The sequence below is a fragment of the Manis javanica genome, chromosome 15, assembly GCF_040802235.1.
Source record: "Manis javanica isolate MJ-LG chromosome 15, MJ_LKY, whole genome shotgun sequence".
NCBI classification, from domain to species: domain Eukaryota; kingdom Metazoa; phylum Chordata; class Mammalia; order Pholidota; family Manidae; genus Manis; species Manis javanica.
The window spans coordinates 83,314,523-83,332,114 of record NC_133170.1 but is presented as its reverse complement, the minus strand read 5'-3'; the positions used below and the strand labels follow the sequence as shown (position 1 = coordinate 83,332,114).

The 17,592-nt window shown below is 39.4% G+C and overlaps 1 long non-coding RNA gene across 3 annotated transcripts in view; it reads right to left on the bottom strand.

Annotated features, from left to right (window-relative positions):
* Nucleotides 1-17,592, bottom strand: part of LOC108386337 (uncharacterized) — a 36,656-nt gene that overhangs the window by 18,740 nt on the left and 324 nt on the right. For all 3 annotated transcript variants that reach the window (XR_012125395.1, XR_005054489.2, XR_005054488.2), the window contains exon 2: nucleotides 11,919-12,046. This is a non-coding gene — a long non-coding RNA (uncharacterized lncRNA). The remainder of the gene's footprint in view (nucleotides 1-11,918; nucleotides 12,047-17,592) is intronic.

The following is a 17,592-nucleotide window of genomic DNA, read 5'->3' as shown; positions in this document are numbered from 1 at the left end:
TCCTTACCTATGTTATTTAGAAGAGCAGGGAAGAAGAAACTCAAAACATCCCTTGGGGAAAACATTGATAAGTAAACTCTCTCCTCCATTGCCCAACAGAGAAGAAGTGTTTGGTAGTAATGATGTTTAGGGAATCCCTGGGGTGGGGGATGAATTCTGTTTTTAGAAGCACTATGACGTCACTGGGTAACCTTGAACAAGTCCCATAATCTCTGGGATCTGCTTCTTTCTAAATATGAGGGCATATTACCTATGAAAACAGCACTTCCAAACCCTTGTTTTGGCATGAGAGAAGTTCAAAAAGCAGGTTCTTTACCCTGTGTGTACTTATGAGTATGGTATCTCAGGAATAATAATTTTCAAAAAAGCATACACCAGATTGTAAGGCTGCTCTCTCTCTTGACATCTGGAGAGCTCTGGTTCAAGAAAGAGGTTTTCTTAGCAGGTCTTCTACCCCAGACGTTCAATTTACAACTGACAGGAAATATACTGAGTTTGAGACAGATGGAGTAGTCTTAAGTTTCTGTGAGGATGAACTAAAAGCGGTATTCCCTGATATCTGGGGGGTGCAGCTTGATAGCTATGAGTCTAGATACAGAAGAAACAGTGCGAACAAGGCCACCTACGAAAGTAAAAACCAGTCCAGAAAACAGGGTGAAAAAAGAGCTTGGCAAACCCAAGCACATAAGGCAATGAAACAAATACTTTGTAATTATTTTAAATTACAAGGGTACTGATTATATAAATGATCCACACAGAAGTACATGCTCAAAAAAAAGGTGAAAATTCAAAAATACAAAATACTAGTCACAACATACAAATGCACTACCAATCACAAGCACATTTGGAGTAATAAAAGTAAAGCATTCACCATGTGGCAACTCCAAATGAAATAATATATGCATAATAGGGGTACCAGAAGGAGAAGAGAGAGACAAAGGGTAGAAAGTCTTTTTGAAGAAATAATTACTGAAAACTTCTCCAGTCTGGGTAAGGAAATAGATACCCAGGTCCTGGAACTACAGAGAGCCCCTAACAAAAGGAACCCCAGGAAAACGCCATGACACATAATTAAAATGACAAAGATTACAGATAAGGAGAGAGTACTGAAAGCAGCCAGAGAGAGAAAAAAGATTACTTATAAGGGAAATCTCATTAGGCTATCAGCAGACTTTTCAGCAGAAACTTTACAGGCTAGAAGTGAGTGGCAGAAAATATTTAAGGTATTGAAACAGAAGGACCTTCAACCAAGAAGCCTCAACCCAGCAAGAATATCATTCAAATTTGAAGGGGAGATTAAAAATTCCCAGATAAACAAAGGCTAAAGGAATTTACCACCAGTAAACTGGCATTACAGAATATGTTACAGGAACTTCCAGAGATGGAAATGTTATTAAGCGTTCATAGTTTTCACCAGTGAAAATAAACCCACAGTAAAGGTAGTAGACCAATTACTTACTAAGCAAGTATAAAATTAAAACAAAAGTAGTAAAACCAATTATATGCAAAATCAGTCAAGGGCTATACAAAAAATGCAGATTATAACATCTAATTAGTGTGGAGGAGGAGGAAAAACATTTTTAAGTACTTTTAGATTGTGTTTTAAATAGAGCAATCATCAACTTAGTATAGACTGTTATATATAGTTAGGAAGTTATCCATGAACATTATGGTAACCACAAACCTAAAGCCTGTAATAGATACATAAAAACTTAAAAAAGAGAAATCCAATCACAATGCTAAAGAAAACTATCATGTATGTAAGAGAAGAAAGGCACAGAGAGGAACTACAAAAACAACCAGAAAACAATAAAATGGCAATAAGTACATACCTATTAATAATTACTTTAAATGTAAATGGACTGAATATACCAATCAATGGACAAAGATTGGCAAAATGGATAAATAAATAAGACCTATCTATATGCTGCCTACAAGAGATTCATTTCAGACCCAAAGACATACACAGACTAAAAAAAAAAGACATACACAGACTGAAAGTGAAGGGATGGAAAAAGACGTTTCATACAAATAATAGGGAGAAAAAAGCAGGAATAACAATACATATATCATAAAAAATTGATTTCACATCAAAGAAAGTAACAAGACACAAAGAAGAACAGCACATAATGATAAAGGGGTCAGTCCAACAAGAGGATATAACCATTATAAATATCTATGCACCCAACATAGGGGCACCAGAATATGTAAAACAGATACTAATAGAATCAACTCATTCATATTAGGAGACTTTAACATATCACTTATATCAATTGAAAGATCAACCAGACAAAAACGAAATAAGGAAACAGAGGCACTGAACAACACAATATATCAGATGGACTTAACAGATATCTATTAACAGATAGATATACAAAAGCAGAAAGACATACATTTTTCTCAAGTATACATGGAATGTTCTCCAGAATAGGTCACATACTAAGTCACAAAAAGAGCCTCAATATTCAAACAGATTGGAATTGTATCAAGCAACTTCTCAGACCAGTGATATGAAACTAGAATTAAATTACACAAAGAAAACAAAAAAGCCCACAAACAGATGGAAGCTAAACCACATGCTTCTAAAAAAATCAATGAATCAATGAGCAAATCAAAACAGAAATCAAGCAACACCTGGAGACAAATGAAAATAAAACTACAACAGTACAGAATTTGTGGGATGCTGCAACAGTCGTTCTAAGAGGTATGTATATAGCAATACAGGCCTACCTCAAAAACAAGAACAATCCCAAATAAACAGTCTAAACTCACAAAGGAACTAGAAAAAGAAGAACAAAGGAAATCCAAATTTAGTAAGAGTGACATAATAGAAAAAATATATTATTCTACAGAAAAGAATAAGCCAATAGAAAAAAAATCAATGAAACCAAGAGCTGGTTCTCTGAGAAAATAAACAAAATGGACAATACCCCTAGCCAGACTTATCAATAAGAAAAAGATGACACAAATAAACAAAATCAGAAACAAAAAAGGAACAGTCACAAGTGACAACACAGAAATACATAGAATTATTAGAGAATTCTATGAATATATGCCAGTAAGTTGGACAACCTAGAAGAAATGGACAACTTCCTAGAAAAACACAACCTTCTAAGACTGACTCAAAAAACAGAAAATCTGAACAGATCAATTACCAGTAATGAAATTGAATTGGTAATCAAAAAACTCCCAACAAAATCCTAGGACCAGATGACTCACAGCTGAATTCTAACAAGCATTTAAAGAAGAGCTAATACCCATCCTTCTTAAAGTTTTCCAAAAAGTAGAAGAGGAAGGAATACTTTCCAATTCATTCTATGTGGCCAGAATCAATCCAATACCAAAACCAAACAAAGACATGACAAAAAAGGAAAATTTTAGACCAATATCCTGATGAACATAGGTGAAAAACTCAATAAAATATCAGTAAACTGAATTAAAAAATATGTCAAAAGAATCACCCATCATGATCAAGTGGGATTTATTCCAGAGATGCAAGGATGGTACAACATTTGTACCTCAATCAATGTGATACACCAGATTAATAAAACAAAGGACAAAAATCATAAGATCATCTCAATAGATGCTGAAAAAGCATTTGAACAAATTCAACATCCATTCATGATAAAAACTCTCAATATAATAAAGGCCATATTACAACAAACCCACAGCTAACCTCATACTCAATGGCAAAAAGCTACAAGCTTTTCCTCTAAGATCAGGAACAGGACAAGGATGTCCACTCTCACCACTTTTATCCAACACAGTACTAGAACTCCTAGCCATGGCAACCAGACAAAATAAAGAGATAAAAGGCATGCAGACTGGTAAGGAAGAAGTTAAACTGTCACTATTTGCAGATGACATGATATTATACAAAGAAAACCCTAAAGACTCCACCAAAAAATTCTTAGGACTCATAACTGAGTTCAGCATAGTTGCAGGATACAAACTTAATAAACAGAAATCTGTTGCATTCCTATATATTAACAAAGGACTAGCAGAAACAGAAATCAGAAAAACAACTCCATTTACAATTGCATCAACAAGAATAAAATACCTAGGAATAAACCTAACCAAGGAGGTGAAAGACCTATACTCTGAAAACTAGAAGACACTCATGAAAGAAATTAAAGAAGACGCCAAAAAATGGAAATCTATTCCGTGCTCATGGATAGGAAGAATCAATATTGTCAAAATGGATATCCTGCCCAAAGCAATTTACAGATTCAGGGAAATCTCTATCAAAATACCAAAGCCATTTTTCAATGACCTAGAGTAAATAATCCTAAAATTCATATGGAGTCACAAAAGACCCTGACCACCCAAAGCAATCTTGAGAAAGAACAAAGCTGGGACTATTATGCTCCTGGACTTCAAGCAATACTACAAAGCTACAGTAATCAAAACAGTATGGTAGTGACACAACAGACCCATAGATCAATGGAACAGAATAGAAAGCCAAGATATAAAGCCATGCATATATGGTCAATTAACATATGATAAAGGAGCCATGAATATACACTGGGGAAAAGAATGCCTCTTCAATAACTGGTGTTGGGAAAACTGGACAGCTACATGCAAGAGAATGAAACTAGATTACTGTCTAACCCCATACTCAAAAGTAAGCTCAAAATGAATTAAAGACCTAAATGTAAGACATGAGACATAAAACTTTTAGAAGAAAACAGAGGCAAAAATCTCTCTGACAAGCAATTTTTTCCTGGACACACCTCCTTGGGCAAGGGAAACAAAATAAAAAATGAACAAGTGGGACTACATTAAACTGAAAACCTTCAGTGCAGCAAAGGACACCACCAACAGAACAAAAAGGCAACTACAGTATGGGAGAATATATTCATAAATGATTCATGCAATAAGGGGTTAACATCCAAAATATATAAAGAACTCACATACCTCAACACCAAGAAAACAAATAACCTGATTAAAAAATGGGCAGAACATTTTTCCAAAGATGAAGTATAGATAGCCAACAGGCACATGAAAAGATGTTCTATGTCACTAATGTCAGGGCATGCAAATCAAAACCACAATAAGATATCATCTCACACCAGTCAGAATGGCCTCTATTCAAAAGACAAGAAATAACAAGCATTGGTGAGGATGTGGAGAAATGAGAACCCTCCTACATTGGTGGTGGGAATGTAAACTGGTGCAGCCACTGGGGAAAGCAGTGTGGAGGTTTCTCAAAAAACTAAAAATAGAAATACCATACAAGCCAGTCATTCCACTTCTAGGAATTTACCCAAAGAAGACAAAATCCCTGATTCAAAAAATATATGCACCCCCATGTTTACTTTTGCATTATTTATAATAGCGAAGATATGGAAGCAACCAAAGTGTCCGTCAATAGATGAATGGACAAAGAAATGGAATATTATTCAGCCATAAAGGACGAAATCCTGTATTTGCAACAACATGGATAGATCTAGAGGGTATTATGCTAAGTGAAATAAATCAGGTGGAGTAAGACAAATACCATATGATTTCACTTATTTGTGGGATATAAAAACAAAACAAAATGAACAAAACAGCAGTAGACTCATAGACACTGAGAGATGATTGGTAGTTACCATAGGGGAGGGTTTGGGATGGGTGGGTAAAGGGGGATAAAGGGGCACAAAAATTCTCAATCATAATATAAGTTGGTCATGGGGATGGTAGCACAGCATGGAGAATATAGCCAATGATTCTGTAACATCTTCCTCTGCTGGCAGAGAGTAGCTGTACTAGTGGGGATAAGGATTTAATAATACGGGTAACTGTTGTGTTGTGTACTTGGAACCAATATAAGATTGTATATCAATGACACTTTAATGAAGTAAACCTTAAATCCACTAAAAAAATAAAATAAAAAATTAAAGTGAAACATTTACAGAGCTACAGTAATCAAAGACAGCATGGTCCTGGGATAAGAACAAACACATAGCTAAGGAACAGAACTGAGTTCAGAAATAAATTCATACATCAATGGTCATAATTTCTGACAACAGTACCAGGACCATTTAATGGGGAAAGGGTAGTCTTTCAACAAATGGTGCTGGGACAGGATGTTACACATGCACCATGTAACACCAAAAACCCAAGCAATCAAAGAAAAAACAGATTGATTAGACTACATCAAAATAAAAAACTTTGTGCACCAAAGGACTACAATGAAAGTGAGAACACAGCCTACAGATTGGGAGAAAATATCTCATATATCTGATAAAAGTATAGTATCCAGAATATGTAAAAAACTTACAACTCAACAACAAAGGCAAACAACCCAATTTAAAAATGGGCAAAGGGCTACAAAACATATTTCTCCAAAGAAGATAAACAAATGGCCATCAACTACATAGAAAGATGCTCAACATCTTTTCCTCAGTCATTGGGAAAAACAAATCAAAACCACAATGAGATACTGCTTTACCCCACAAGGATGGCAAAATCAAAAAAAAAAAGTGGGGGTTGGGGGAGGAACAACTAGTGTCAGCGATGACACGGAGGAAGTGGAGCGCTCACACGTCGCTGGTGGGGTTGTAGAAAACAGTTTGATGGTTCTTCTAAAGGTTAAGCATAGGATTACCCAGAAATTCTACTCCTAGGTATATATCCAAAAGAATTAAAAACAGGTATTAAAAAAAACCTGTACACAAATGTTCATAGCAGCATTATTCATAATAGCCAAAAAGTGGGAACAACCCAAATATTCACCAACTGATGAATGGATAAACAAAATGTAGTACACAGCCATAAAAAGAGATATTAGTCAGCCACAGGAAGGTATGAAATACTGACATGTGCTACAACATCGATGGATCTTGGAAGCATGATGCGTAGTAAAAGAAGCCAGACACAAAAACGCAAATATAGTGTGATTCTATCGATGTGAAATGTCCAGAGTAGTCAGACCCATACACTGAAAGTAGGTCAAGGTCTGCCAGAGGGTGGGGGGAGAGGAGAATGGGGGGTGCCTGCGGACTGGCAGCAGGCTTCTTTCTGGGGCGATGAAAGTGCTCTGGAATGAGGTAGTGGGGATGGCAGCACGACTTTGTAAAAATACTAAAAGATGCTGAATTGTACACTGTAAAGTGGTGAATTTTATGGTATGTGCATTGAAAAAAACTACAAGAAATGGAGAGAATAAGTTTTTGTGTTGTTAAATTTTCTTAAGTTCATTACAATTTGCTTTTAAATGTATCTGTGTCTTAGTGGTGAAGAAACCTACTGACTTCTGAAGGCTTCTGTGCCCTTCTCTTTGCAACTCGTTTGTCACCATCAGTGCCCACCTCATCCTCAACCCCCAAGTGCATACCAAACCCTGGCCATTGCCCACTCCAGGCTGCCAGGCTCTTCCACGCTCCAGTACCTGTGCTCGTGCTGTTCCTTCCACCTGGAAGGAGGGAGACGTGCGCCCTGTGTCTACCTCATCCAAGCCTGTCTTGTCTGTTAACATCCAACACATCACTGGGGCCTTGAAGCCTCTCTGACTGCACTCTGCCCCACGTCAGAAAACACTTTCTGTGCACCTCGTTCAGTACGCCCCTCCACAGTGATGTTTCGTATATTCTGCTCTAAAGGTTTGGTCTCAAATTTGGTCCCTCTTCTTCCCTTTCCCTTCTCCACCCCAGATCAGGACCCCGAGGAGGCACAACTTTTCTTTTCCCTCTCAAGCACCAGTGTAGTGCTTAGAACAGAGTTGGAAGAGATGAAACTAACATTTACTGAATGCCTCACAGGTGTAGGGCAATAGAACAATCTTGACAACGACCCTGTGAAGTGTACATCGCCATCCCATTTTATAGATGAACAGATGGGTTCACAGAGTTTGAGTGACTTTCCCACGATCATTCAATTGTCATTCATCGTTAAGGGACGTCTTCGAAGGTGGACTTCTGCCTCTCAAATCCAGGGTTCTCCCTGTCAGTACAGTGAGGTGGTCGCCGGCCCAAGCAGTGGGGTCAGACTGCCTGGTATGTCCTGGCTCTTCCTTCTATTCCATCTTTGTGGCTTTAGGCAATTTACTTACCTTCGTTATGACTTATGATTTACAAAATGGGGATAACAACAGTACCTACACATACGGTTTTTTATGAACAATAGGTGAGACAGTATATATAAGAGCATTCAGAACGGTATCTGGTACACACTGAGCGCTCAATAATGTGAACTATGATGGTTGTTACTGTCCCATTTGAGCTACTGTTTGGTAAACACTGGCTGGCTGGCTAAAATGGATATCATTCCATGTAGAGGTTGCTGGATTATCCATCCCACTGTCAGATCAGGACTGGAATCTCTTAGGAATGCCGAGAGGGGTAGTAAATCTCTAACAAGTACAAATACTAAAGTGATAACATTTTGATATTTTAAAGACTCTTTGAGCTGACAATGGCCACGAAATCAGGAGGAAGCCAAATATTTTCAACTCTATTTCCAGGTAATTTGGATTTGCTTACACCATCCAGGAGAACATTAACAAAAGCCAAGGGTCAGGTATGGTCTAGTTTCTGATCTTGTATGGTGGCAGTTAACAACATCAATAATATTAATAATAATACCAGAAGCTCTTAATGTGCGTGAGGCACTCTTCTAAATGCTGTACGTGCATTGACAGCTTAATGTTTATTGGAGGAGATTTTCCTACTATATCCAAGAGAGCAGAAACTCAGGGCAAAAAGCTTGTTACTGGCTGATGGCAGAGCCACTCCAGAAGTGGAAGGCTTTCTCATAAATCTGATGACTTGTGAAGGTGACAAAAGGTTAGGCCACTCAGTGTTGGAAAGGACAAGATCCTAGAAAGTGGGAACGCTTCACCACTGCCTGGGTAGCAACAGCCTGGCTGCAGCTGGGCAGAATTTCAATTTCTAATGTCAGGATAATAAGGAAGCTGCTGCCAATACTGCATAAAACTCAAGAACACTTACCAGTGATGGCTGACTTCCAACTGAGCCATTAAGGTAAATGTAGAAGAAAGCTCCAGGTAGAAATATCATTAGGAACTCACAACACAGTGAGTGTTTGAAGCTGGTATTTAACCTTCTATTATTGAACTCAGGGTCCTGCCAGGCTGGGGCCAATCTGAGTCCACCTAGGACAACCCCCCACGACCCCCCAAAACACTGCTCATTTTTGTTATCTGGGCTTCACAGAGGGCGAGAAGGGCAGCAATCAGATCTTATGGCTGTGCCTCAGAGTAAAAAGATGTTGATTTCTCTTGTCCTTGTATTTCCTCTCAGCCACAATCACTCTATGATCTTGTTTGGGATTCTTTTTTTCTTCTCTCTCCATTTTACTGTAACAGAGTTTGAAGAATATCTAACATTTGTTAGTATTTCCCATAATACAAATTCTTTAAAAGGAGATGGATGGAGCCCACCCAAGAGATGGGTAAAGAAAGTTTTGAAGAGAATAGTCCCAATGACAGGGCAGAACGAGGGAGTCGGCCGGGAGGGCACTGAGACGGTAAAAGGAATGGCAGTCCTGGTGCAGAAGGTGCTCAAGAACTGTGTGCTCATTGAAATAATAAGCCTAACAGTCCAGTGAGACACCAGCTTTCTAAGGGTGGATCAGACAGATTTTCCCAGCTACCTTCTTATTCCCCCACCCAGGGTATGTTTAATAAATAAATATCTGATTTTCATATTGTTTACACATAAACAAATGCTAACTACAACCTTCTTTGATAAAGTAATTCATGTCAATTCAGGCTTGGCACACCTGAGATACACAGATGAGCTTCTTAACATTTTGAAGACATAGCAAAGATTAGGGCAAAAGCATTGCTTTGCTAAAGTCAACCCGCAGAGCCCTTCCGTGCCATGTGACTTGACTGCAGAGACTAGTCCAACCACTCCAACCCCAACCCCATCCCCAGGGCACTTTTACCATCTCAGTGCCCTTTCCATTTCCCGCTCCCTCTCCCTGACAGTGTAAACTCCTGGGCTCCATCTCTCAACTCCCCTGCTGATCACAAATGCTCTTGATGAGCTATGAAGTCCACCATGAGCTCATTCCCCAGTCTCTCCCCCTCTGCTTGGCTTCATGGAGTTCACACACTCTTGTTATGCTCATAAATTCTAAGGCTAAACCCAAAACACCTTTGTGCCTTCTTGCCAGCCTGCTTTTGTTCTAGTACCTTCTTTGCTCACCCCCACTTACCTGAGTCTTACTGATTTTTCTGTTCAACTGGCCCATCACTAGTCCCATATCAAACTGCCGGCTAGTCATTTCTATGTGCATACCTTAACCCTTATGTCAAATTCGAAACCACAGGGGCCAAATCCAACACTTATTCCCGAGTCAGCCCCCTTCTTAATCTTCCTGGCATGGCTCCTGACCAATTAGACTGGTTGCACAGCCACTCAGAAATCTACCTGCCAGGAGCCCAAATGAGTGGCCCAGAAGACCCCATTTAACTGCATTTTGCTCTACTGTGCCTCACAGATTATTGAATTCTTTACAAATTGAAGGTTTGTGGCCACCTTTGTCGAGTTCTATCAGTGCCCTTTTCCAACAGCATTTGCTCACTTCATATCTCTGTGTCACAGAGATTTTGGAGATTCTCATGATATTTCAAACTTTTTCATTATTATTATATGTTATATGGATCTGCAATCAGTGACCTTCGATGTTACTATTGTCATTGTTTTGGAGCACCACAAACTGCACCCATATAAAATAGCATACTTAATTGAAAAATGTGTGTGTTCTGACTGTTCCATCATCTGGCTGCTACCCCATCTCTCTCCCTTTCCTTGGGCCTCCCGATTCCCTGTGACACAACAATATTGAAATGAGGGCAATTAGTAACTCTACAATGGCCTCAAAGTGTGCAAGTAAAAGAGAAGTTATACATCTCTCACTTTAAATCAAAAACTAGAAATGATTAAGCTTATTGAGGCAGGCATGTCTAAAGCTAGGACAGGCCAAAAACTAAGCCTCTTGCATGAATCAGCCAGGTTATGAATGCAAAGGAAAAGTTCTTGAAAGAAATTAAAATGCTACTGCAGTAAACACAAATGATAAGAAAGTGAAACAGCCTTACTGCTGATGTGGAGAAAGTTTTTGCAGCCTGGATAGAAGATCAAACCAGCCACAACATTCCCTTAAGCCAAAGCCTAATCTACAGCAAGGCCCTAACTAATTCTGTGGCACCTGAGAGAGGTAAGAAAACTGCAGAAGAAAAACCTGAAGCTAGCAGAGGTTGGTCCATGAGGTTTAGGACAGAAGTTGTCTCCACAACATAAAAATGCAAGGTGGAGCAGCAAGTGCTGATATAGAAGGTGCAGCAAGATCTAGCTGAGAGAATGAATGAAGGTGGCTACACAAAACAACAGACTGTCAGTGTACATGAAACAGCCTTATATTGGAAGAAGATGTCATCAAGGACTTTGCTAACTAGACAAAAGTCAATGTCTGGCTTCAAAGCTTCAAAGGACAGGCCGATTCTCTTGTTAGGGGCTAATGCAGCTGGTGATTTTAAGTTGAAGCCCAAGCTCAATTTTCTTTATGAAAATCCTAGGTCCATAAAGAATTATGCTACATCACTCTGCCTGTGCTCTATAAGCGCTATAATAAAGCCTAGATGACAGCACATGCAACATGATTTGCTGAATGTTTTAAGCCCACTATTGAGACCGACCGCTAAGAAAAAGATTCCTTTCAAAACATTACTGCTCATTGACAATATACTCTGAGGTCACTCCAGAGTTCTGATGGAGACAGACAACGAGATTAATGTTATTTTCATGCCTGCTAACACAACACCCATTATTCAGTCCATGAAGTAATCAATAAGTAATTTTGAATTTCAAGTCTTATTCATTTTGTTAGGCTAAAGCTGCCATAGATAGTGATTCTTACGATCGATCTGAGCAAAGTAAACCGAAAACCTCCTGGAAAGGACTCACCATTCTAGATGCCATTAAAAACACTTGTGATTCATGGGAAGAGGTCAAGATAGCAACATTAACAGGAGTTTGGAAGAAGCTGATCCCAATCCTTGGATCCCCATCCAAGACGTAGGTGGAGGAAGTAACTGCAGATTGGTGGAAACAGAAGGAGAACTAGAATTAGAGGTAGAATCTAAAGATGCTACCTAACTGCTGCAGTCTCATGATAAAACTTTAACAGATGAGGAGTTGCTTCTTATGACTGAACAAAGAAAGTGGTTTCTTGAAATGGAATCTACTCCTGATGAAGATGCTGAGAAGACTGTTGAAATGACAGCACAGGATTTAGAATATTACATAAACTTAGTTGATAAGGCAGCAGCAGGCTTCGAAGGGCTGACTCCAATTTCGAAAGATGTTCTACTGTGGGTAAAATGCTATCAAACAGTAGCGCATGCCACAGAGAAATTGTGAAAGGAAGAGTCAAGCGATGTGGCAAACTTCACCGTTGTCTTATTTTAAGAAATTGCCACAGCCACCCCAGCCTTCAGCAGCCACCACCCTGATCAGTCAGCAGCTTTATTATGGCGGCCTGGAATCAAACCCACGGTATTTCCAAGATATGCCAGTACTGAGTCCCATGTCAGCTGCGCCCATATTCCTTCCAGTCACTTTCGGTCCTTCTCAGCTAAACTTCTTGAAGGAGTTATCTGCTCTCACCATCTCCCTTCATCATTTCCTCTTCCTTCCACAATCCATGTAGCTCTCCACCATCATCACCAAAATTCCTCCTGACAAAGTCAGCAATGGCCCCCTTGTTGCTAAAACCAATGGATTCTTTTTTAGCTATCTTATTCAAAGGTCCAGTTAGCATTTAACAATGCTGACCGCTCCCTCCTTCCTGAAACAGTCTCTTCCCTTCGCTTCTCTAACACCATACTCCCCTGACTGCAATCCACCCACCTTTGGCTACATTTTCTCTACCTCCTGCAAACCTGCTTCTCCTCCTGTTCCGTATCTCAGAGAATGGCGCCACCATCTCCTCAATGGCAAACCAGAAACCAACAAGCCTCTAAAGTAAATTGTATTATCATCCCAATTTTCAGATTAGGAAACAGAGATTTAGGGTGGTTAAGTAACTTGCATGAAGTCACATAGCTATTAAGTGGCAGAGCAGGATTCAAACCCAGTGGCCTGACTCAGTTCTGGGGCCTGTTCTTTTGCCTAGGTCCTCTCTCTAGCTCACTGAAGTGGCCTTGCAGTGATCCTTGCTGGCCTTCCTCTAGGTCTCCACCCTGTGGCCTGAGTGATCTAAGACATACCTCTGCCTCTTGTCACTCTCTTGCTTAAAGCTCTTTACTGGCTCCCAACTGTCTTCAGGAAAACCTCCACACCCCAGAACCTCCTTAACCTGGTCAGCAAGTGTTACCTCTTTGGCTTCATGCTTTTGTATTTTGGCCTCTTTTTAATCAGCACCCTGACTGCTCCGCTAGCCACAGTGACAGCCTAAACTTCCAGGCTTCTGCACGTTGCCTGACCTGCCAAGTACACTAACTCCTTCCCTCTTCAGACTCTACTTTTCCTGAAAAGCCTTTTCCGACTTCCTAAAATTAGTCCATATATCCCCTTCCTGCGAGCTCCCACAGCCCCCAGGGCTAATCTCTACTGTAGCACATTTCACTGTATTGTTTTGCCTGTCTACTACTACCTGCTCCATCACAAGATCATGAGGTTTATTGAGAACAAGGACCTCACAGGATTCATGGTGGTATCCTCAGTACTCAGCTGAGTGCCTGCCTGGTGCACAGCAGACATTTAATAAATAATCATTGAATCAATAAAACTTCATTTTTGTATCACACTCTTTAACACCTACTTATAAATGCCCTATGTTGTATTTATTCTCATATGTTTTTAGCCTGGTCTTTAACACCAGACTTAAGTTTCTGGAAGACAGCAAATATACTCAGTACTTCTAAGTTAGAGGTTCCTGACACTAGAACTAACACAGTTAATGCTTATTCAGGGCCCAATGAATGCCAACAATATGATGATGTAGGTACTACTTTTTTCTCTCTCTCTCCATATGTGTCAGATTTGGTAGCTTCCTTAAGATGACATTGCTAGCAAGTGTCAGAGCTGGGATTTGAATGCTGACACTGGGGCCTGTACTCCTAGCCACTACAACAGCAGGCTAAGGAAACCTAGAACTGCAGATGCCAAGTAATTCTCCCACGATCATACTGCAGCGCTGAGGCCGGAGGCCAGGTTTTGGGCTGCGCTTGCATTCTCACTTATTTGTCATAATGCTTATACTGGCTGTTGATAAACTTTAAAAGCTGCAGATACAGTCTACTGAGATTGGAGAATATTAGATTCCCTTCCCAAAGAGGTGTAATTGTAGCTTAGTGGGTTTACCTTAAATATTGACAGCCTCGGCTTATCAATCAATTAAGTTTATAGCCTCCAGAATTTACCCTGGACTCTGAAGACTGTTTTCCTCATGGCAAAAGCCATATTTCTTAAGGCTGGCCTCTAAATCAAAATCCATTCTCATTCAGGAATTCACTCTTCCCTTATTTCTAAAAACCAGTGATGTGATGTTCCCAAGTGCCCTGCTTTGTGGCTCCTCAGTTTCCACTGTGGAATAGCTTGTTTCTGAAAGTAAACTGCAATTCACAAGCCTTCTTGGCTATCTTATTGTTTACCCTTAAAAAACTACTATTCTCAGTTACCAAAGGGAAAGGGACTGGGGAGGATGGGTGGGAAGGGTGGGACAAGGGCAGGGAAAAAGAAAGAGGGCATTACAATTAGCATGTATAGTGCGTGGGGGGCACGGGGAGGGCTGTGCAACACAGAGAAGACAAGTAGTGAGTCTACAGCATCTTACTACGCTGATGGACAGTGACTGCAATGGGGTATGTGGGGGGGACTTGGTGATGGGGGGAGCCTAGTAAACATAATGTTCTTCATGTAATTGTAGACTAATGATACCAAAATAAAAAAAAACTACTATTCTCTATAGGCTTACTGGACTTTTTCCTTACATGGTATTCTGCCTTTCCCCTTAACGTCAAACATTCATTAAACACCAAAATGAAAATAACCTAATTCACTGAAGGCCATAATTTCAAAGAAAGCATCCTTGGGGTTTAGATATTTTGACTGGAATATTAGTTCCTTAACAAGCTTCATAAAATCACCCCCTGCTCAGTTTGCAGTTCCACACTGGATTAGTACCGATTTAATACGAAACTGACGGTCAAACATCCCTGAAATATTTAGTTAAATGAGTATCATATTTCACAATATTGTCTTTAGGGATATAAAAAATTCAAAATGAGTATTTGAGTAGGACTGTGTCATATTATTATTGCAGTTAATATTTCCAGAAGAAATCTGAAGTTTGGAGTAACTATAGGCCATAAAATATGGCCATGTTGTACCAATACATGAACCAAAGTTCAAATCAGGATCATGAGAAAAAGACCAAAACAGTGTCACTGGTGATGACAGACACATCTCTGAACTAAATACAATTTCCCTGACAAAGGAAGGCACTGAACCTATTATAAGAATATGCCTTAGAAAGACTGAGAAACAAGTGTGTCACTCCCCAGAAAGATCGAATCATGCTGATGAATGTCTTAGTTACAGGGGAGAAAAAGCAGAGATGACTAAGCTGAAAACAATCTCCCTTGGCTTGTCATATCTGTTATTGGCAGTGCTGTTACTGACAAGACATATGGCACAAAATATGATTTTGCTGTAAATTAGGGAAGATAGCAGTTTTTAAAACAGAAAAATTCCATGATTACAGCAACAGGTAAAGAAGCTTGGGCTTCTCAGGGAGAAATACTGGCACCCCTACATGGGCACAGTAGATAATCTACGTCTCTTACCCTATTCCACTATTTTTTTTTTAACACTTAAGGCCACCTGACACTGTATGTATTTATCATTTGTCTTTCCCAACTACAGTGTAAATTCTATGAGGGCAGACATTTCAAATATTTTGTTCATAGGTATATTCACAGTAGTATTCACATAGGTATATTCTAGCATGTAGAAGGTTCTCAAAATATTTGTAAAATTTAAGAAAAGTCTGTACTCTGACAATGGTGCAAGTGCTGGCCTGTGTATAATCTGTCTCTCCTGTGATCAGAGGGAAAAGTATTATAACCTCAAAGTAGCCCTTCCAAGTCTGAAGAGGAGCATTTCACCGGACAATAGCTGAGCACTCATTGCAGACAAAGGCCACAGAGTAGGTGCTGAAGGATCAATCAAAAAGAACCCCCTGCTACTCTGAAATTAAAAATCGCTTTGTCATTTTCTCATGCCTATGTATTTTATGTAATGAAACAAAATACACATCATACAGCTTTTGCAATGTAAGAGTATTTAGGATCCCCAAGGAAAATTATACAAAGAAACGTTCCCCTTCAGCCTTTTGCCTATAGAAATATCCTACTGGTTTCCTGAAAATAGTGTAAGCTTTCTTTAGCAAGTGAAATATCACCCCATTACTCTATCTCCCTTACCATATTTCCCTTTTTTTAAATAACATTTAAGGCCACCTGACATTGTATATATTTATTATTTGTCTTTCCCACCCAGAATGTAAACTCTATGAGGGCAGAGATTTCAAAATTTTGTTCAGAGATATATTTTCAGTATCTAGAACAGTATCTAGCATGTGGTAGGTTCTCAAAATATCTGTAAAATTTAAAAAAACTTTAAAAAACACCCCTGAGTATTATGTTAGAATTAAGTTCTAAAATTTTGGCCTGTGTCTATGTGAAGTGGCCTGACCTTCTGCAAGTCTGTGACATAATTCCCAGTGTAGATCAAGTCAGGATCAGAAGCTTGTCAGGATCAGAGGTTGGAGAGTGATTACAAAAACAAAGCAACATGTCTTATTAAATGGACTGAAGAAAGCAAACACTGTCAGCAAATTTCTCCAAAGAGTAAACAAAATTTACATCTCCATTCTTTTCATGTCTGAAATCGGACTGAACTCAAATTCTTTCTGATTAGTTGGATTGACATTAGCCTTCTTCCTTGATAGAAAGTTTTGAAACTACTGTGAAGTTTTTTTTCTTCTCCCCAAATTACTGCCTGCAAGATGCAAGCCTCAGACTGAAACAGTCTTCCATTTCTATTTTGAGATTTGCCTGAGTCACAGGGTAGTCTTGGAGAATCACTCTGCTCTATCTCTTAGTTTACAGAGGCTGCCTGGGAACTTGAACTGTCAGCCAAACAGGAAGAGGGCCCTTCTGTCTAACTCCAAACGGCTGAACTCATATGGATGTGGTGAGGTTTAGTGATGGATATAAATCACTGCAAATGGATTTCCCATAGGGTTGGGAGGAAAAGCAAATATTTTACTTAACTTCCTCTGTATGAATTCAGGTCTGGTAGAAAGCACAGACTATTAAATAATATAGCTGAGCAAATGTCCCAATGTTTGCCTAACATGTGTTTTCAACTGAAGAGGCCCTTTCTATTATATATGACACCCAGATATAAGCAAGGGAATGTGCCTGAATCTGACCCTGGCAAAGTTACACTGTTTAAAAAAGGAGTCAGTGTTCGTAAACAGGTATAAACCACAAGGCTGTTTTTTAAGAGTGGGTATAAAGAGTTACTTCCACCGGGGTACTCTTATTTCTGTCCCCTGTGTGGGCCCGAG